Source organism: Sinocyclocheilus rhinocerous, unplaced genomic scaffold (assembly GCF_001515625.1).
Source record: "Sinocyclocheilus rhinocerous isolate Xijiao unplaced genomic scaffold, SAMN03320098_v1.1 scaffold1463, whole genome shotgun sequence".
NCBI classification, from domain to species: Eukaryota; Metazoa; Chordata; class Actinopteri; order Cypriniformes; family Cyprinidae; genus Sinocyclocheilus; species Sinocyclocheilus rhinocerous.
This window is the reverse complement of record NW_015642517.1, coordinates 548,320-553,811: the sequence shown is the minus strand read 5'-3', so window position 1 is coordinate 553,811 and position 5,492 is coordinate 548,320. Positions and strand designations below refer to the sequence as shown.

Here is a 5,492-nt window from a genome sequence, read left to right as displayed (position 1 = left end):
ATTATTATTATTATTATTATTTCTGCAGTTTAGCGCCATCTGCTGTCAGAGAGTGAAAGTGCGCTTTCATCCAGAGCGTCTCTCACATGTTCCGCCATGTGCTTCTCGTCCGCGCTTATTTACAGCAGAGTGCGCAGCATACAGCGGTGTTGTGCATTTTGACCAGTTGATGGGAAAAGTATTCTTAAAATGCATTCAAAATTCGGAATAATTTGTAATATATAATTATTCACGGTATTTAGAAGTGCCCACGATAACAATATCGTGCATATTCATTGCCGTGATATATCGCATTACCGAATACCGGCACAAGTCTAATTGAGAGCTTTAAAAACAAACAATACAATTTTAAACTCTAAAAGAAACTGGAAGCCAGTGGAGCGAATAAAGAATTGGGGTGATGTGCTCACGTTTGCGTGTGTTATGAAAACACAAACTAATGAGAGAGAAACAAAGAGTCAGGAACAGAGATCATCTTACGTCGCTGTAATTCTCCCGAATGACTTTATAGAGCGCAGGAACCAGAGAGCCCTTGTCCTTCAGAGAGGCAGCGTAGCTGGAGACGGCTGTGTCTGGAAGAGTCTGAAGCACAGCAGAAAACACGGTCAGCACACGAGAAACCATGAAGATGATCACGATTCACGAGAGAGGCCACGCACCTTAAACTCAGACAGCCACTCCTCCACTACGCCTTGATCCATGGCCAACATCTTCCCTCATCTGCTGCAGGAGATCTCAGCCTGAAACACAAACTCAATTAACTAATCCACATTACCATAAAACCCTCTCAAAGTGCTCCTTCAATGCAAAACAGGACTTTCCCTGCGGTTTAGAAAGAAAAGAACCTACAGTATGTAGAAGTGTTATTTAAACTAACTTTCACGACACCCAGTTCAGTGCTGTTGTTGTTGTTGTTGTTAACTAAAACTATTATAACGGTTTTCTATATCTGAAATAACTGAAGATTTGGCAACAAACAGAAACACATAATTTGTGGTTGAAGTAGTAAAATTACTAAACCTAAAACTGATTTAAAAAAATGCAATCAATCAATATTTTCCACATTACAAAATTACATTAAAATGAAAATATAAAAAAAGCTAACTCAAAATATTAATTCATATTTTAATAGTACATGCATAAATTATACATTTTTAAAACAAACGAATATATTGCACATTACAGAATGACTAAAATTTTTAAAAACTAAACATATAAAAAATAAACTAACTCAAAGTATTAATAAATACTAAAATAGTACATAACTAAATTAATAATATACATAATTAATTTATACAAATATTTTGCACACAACAAAATTACTAGCCAAATGTAAAATTCAAATGAAAAATAAAAATAAAAGCTAACTCAAAATATTAATTCATATTTTAATAGGACATGCATAAACGATAGATTTAAAAAACAAACAAATATATTGCACATTACAAAATGACTAAAATTAAAAAACAAAACGAAAACTGAAAATATAAAATTCTATCTGTTATAATTCTATTATAAAATAATCAAAATATTAATATATACTAAAATAGTACATAACTAAATTAATAATATACATAATTAAAAAACAAATATACAAACAAAATTACTCAAACTCAAAATATTAATAAATACTATAGTAGTACACAAATAAGTGAATAACTTAACTTAAAAAATAAATATTTAGCACAATTAAAATTAAAATTAAAACAGAAAATACATGAATAAAACCTAACTCAAAATATGAATAAATACTATAATAATACATAAATAAGTGAATAAATTAATGTAAAAAAATATATATTATTTTGCACAATTAAAATGAAAACTGAAAATACATGAATAAAAGCCAACTCAAAATGTCAATAAATACTATGATAGTACATAAATGAATACATTACATAAAAACAAATATTTTGCACACTACAAAATCACTATTAAAAATTAAAATGAAAACATAAAAATAACAGCAAACTCAAAACATTAATAAATACTATAATTGTACGTAAATAATACTAAAATAACACTGACTAGTTGCACTATGAACATTAGTTATCAGAACTAAACTGCATAAACAGCCACCAATGAGCTCATTAACATATGGCCACCCACATTTATATAATGAACATATTCACAATTCACATCACAGAGATGAAAACATAAAAATAACAGCAAACTCAAAACATTAATAAATACTATAATTGTACGTAAATAATACTAAAATAACACTGACTAGTTGCACTATGAACATTAGTTATCAGAACTAAACTGCATAAACAGCCACCAATGAGCTCATTAACATATGGCCACCCACATTTATATAATGAACATATTCACAATTCAGAAACATCACAGAGCTTACATATTTAAAGGTACAGTAGCAGAAATAGCCTTCAGAGAGTCAGAAAGAGTGAAAACAACCTTTGACCTCTCGCTCTAAACAAGGATATGAGAAATTCTGGCGCGTGTTGAAGAAAATCAGATTAACAAACGTAGCGTAAGGCCAAAATTAAACACAGAGACGCTGTTTTTACTCCAGGGATCCCCGCAAATTACATCAGCAGATAACTGTGCTGGTTAACCTGCCTCTAAAAAAAGACACAGACTTTAACTAGTTAACTAAACGAGGATACCGGAGACCTGTTTATATGACCACAGGCTAAACTAGTTCTAGCTAGTTCAATTCTAAGTAGTGAATTTCATATCACATTTCTTCCTAAAAATGTATAGTCAACAGTGATGTGCATATCATGATATACAACTTACGGAAATGTGATAAAAAAATAAAAATAAAAAATAAAAAATTGGTACACACAAATTTGATACATTTAGATTTTTCTTTTTCTTTTAAAAGTTACAAACATTGCAACTAAAGAGATAAATAAATTAAAGAACTCAAATAAAAAAATTATTTAAAAAAATGTAATTTTTTTTTTAATTAAAATAAATAATTTTAAAATAAAAACAATTAAAATAATTAAAATAAATAAATAACGTTTTATTTATAACTGTTGGGCATCATTTTTATGCAAACAATAAGGGTCAGTTAAAGGCTAGTAAGTAATTAATTTCATTTACAAACCTTTAGTAGCAAAACTTGCTTCATTTCTAAACGGATATCACTGAAAGTTACAATGACTTGCATTTGAACAAATCAGATGTTCAGTATTCTCTCTGACAGATTCAATAAATTCATTCAGTGAAGGATTTATCAGACTGACTCAAACCAGAAACTCTTGAGTACAGGAGTATTTCTGAATGACTCGTTAAAATTCATATTTCTTATGGTGTGTCGCTAGAGTCAATGTCGCTGGAAATACTGGAAAGACCACAATAAACATGACACTCCAAAACATACATTACTGTTCAAACGTTTGGGGTCAGTAGAAAAATGAACACTTTTATTCAGCAAGGATGCATTAAAGTGATCAAAAGTGACAGTCAAGTCATTTAGAATGTTACAAAAGATTCTATTTCAAATGTTGTTCTTTTGAACTTTCTGTTCATCTGTGAATCCTGAAAAATAAAATGCATCACAGTTTGCACAAAAATATCGGGCAGCACGACTGTTTTCAACATTGATAATAATCAGAAATGTTTCTTGAGCAACAAATCAGCATATTAGAATGATTTCTGAAGATCATGTGACACTGAAGACTGGAGTAATGATGCTGAAAATTCAGCGCTGCATCGCAAGAATATATTACATTTTAACAGATATTCACATAGAAATCAGCTATTTTAAATCGCAATAATATTTCGCATTTTTGTTGTTTTTAATTGTATTTTTGTTCAAATAAATGCAGCCTTGGTGAGGAAAAAAGACTTACTTATAATTTTATCAAAAAACATGCCTTACAAAATTCAATTTTCTTCATTTTTTTGGCAAAAGATTCATGATATTTATATTCTCTCACAGACATTTTCCGTGGGTCTGATTTCCACCCGCTCCGACTGTCTCTCTCTCTCTCTCTCACACTCACTTACTGTGGTCACTTACTGGAGTAATGATGCTGAAAATTCAGCTGTGCATCACAGAAATAAATTACAGTTTAACAGATATTCACATAGAAAGCAGCTATTTTAAATTATAATAATTTTTCACATTTTTTCAGTTTTTAGTGTATTTTTGATCAAACGAATGCAGCCTTGGTGAGCAGAAGAGTCTTCTTTTTAACTGCATCAAGAAAAATGCCTTACAAAATCCCATTCCTTCATTTCTGGCAAAAGATTCATTAGATATGATATTTATATTTTCCCATAGACATTTTCCGTGGGTCTAATTTCCATCCACTCTGACTGTCTCGCTCTCTCACACTAACTTACTGTCATCAGTTTTTCCTCTCGTTCTGTCTCTCTGCCCAAAACTTCTGTCCGTTCCCCCGTCATATCATGCGTGAGTCACTTCGGTCTGTTTATAACCTCTACGGCTTCTTACAGTCAACTTCTTCTGACAGCCATTAGTCTGCAGCTCTCGAAGCGCTCTTTAATTAGCGCAGAGAGCAATCGACAGCGGAGAGAGAGAGAGAGAGAGAGAGAGAGAGAGAGAGAGACTTTGTAATCACTCCTTCATTCACAGCTGTATTGATTAGCCTAAACCGCCCCTCCTTTCCCCGCTCATGGATTAATAAACTGTTGCACAGCTTGTGTGAGTCTTATCCCGAACACGAGTGATTGGATTAAGCGACTCCAGTGCCAGAAACGGCTTTCCGCTTCAGGAAAGGGATTTTGCCCTGGTTTCCTTCTATGGTGGTGGAATGGCCGGATTCAGAGTTATTTTAAACAATCGGCTCTGGACGGAGAATCAGCTGGCGCTGCTGAAGGGATAAATGTAAATGTTTGGTGCTCGAGTGGTTAATTATTAATTCAACAGCCCTCGCTTATCACCTGACGAGTCATCTGAGGAATTTAAACACGGGTGACCTTTGACCTGGTAGAGCCGGAGGGACGATATCTGTTACTGTACTGATCCTGGAACTGTAATTCACATTCAAACAGATTAATGCAGACTAGAAGCTGGCAGATGGGAAACGAAGAGAGAGTGTGTGTGTGTGTGTGTGTGTGTGTGTGCAGATAGAGAAACAGAGTGAAAGGGATGGATGGAGGGAGGGAAAGAGGGATGGATGGAGGGAAGGATGGATGGATTGATGAAGTTTGATTGCATCATATAATAATTGCTGTTAATAGTGTTCATCGTCTGTTTGATTACGTCTTTAATTGATTTTTCCGTACATTTCTGCTAGGGCTGCACGATATATCGAAATTATCGAAATATCGCAAATGTAAATATCGCAATATGCATATCGCAACGGCGTGCGATATTTTAATAATAGGCTACTTAAATCAAAACGTTGCAAAAGGTCAAAGTTTTAGTTCGACGCATATAACAGAGAATTGCTTGACGTTAAAAAGAGTTAAGTGCAATAAGTTGCAGAAAACAACTCTTTGCCGTCTCGTCTTGCTGTCTGACTCACACCTGAAGCGCGCGCACAAGC

The 5,492-nt window shown here is 33.3% G+C and overlaps 1 long non-coding RNA gene across 1 annotated transcript in view; it reads right to left on the bottom strand.

Moving 5' to 3' along the window:
• Positions 1-432: 432 nt before the first annotated feature.
• The window catches only part of LOC107755957 (uncharacterized), a 25,947-nt gene continuing 20,887 nt past the window's right edge, over positions 433-5,492 (bottom strand). Inside the window, exons 2-3 of the long non-coding RNA XR_001641762.1 lie at positions 660-740; positions 433-582 (exon numbers count right to left, since the gene is read on the bottom strand). This is a non-coding gene — a long non-coding RNA (uncharacterized LOC107755957). The remainder of the gene's footprint in view (positions 583-659; positions 741-5,492) is intronic.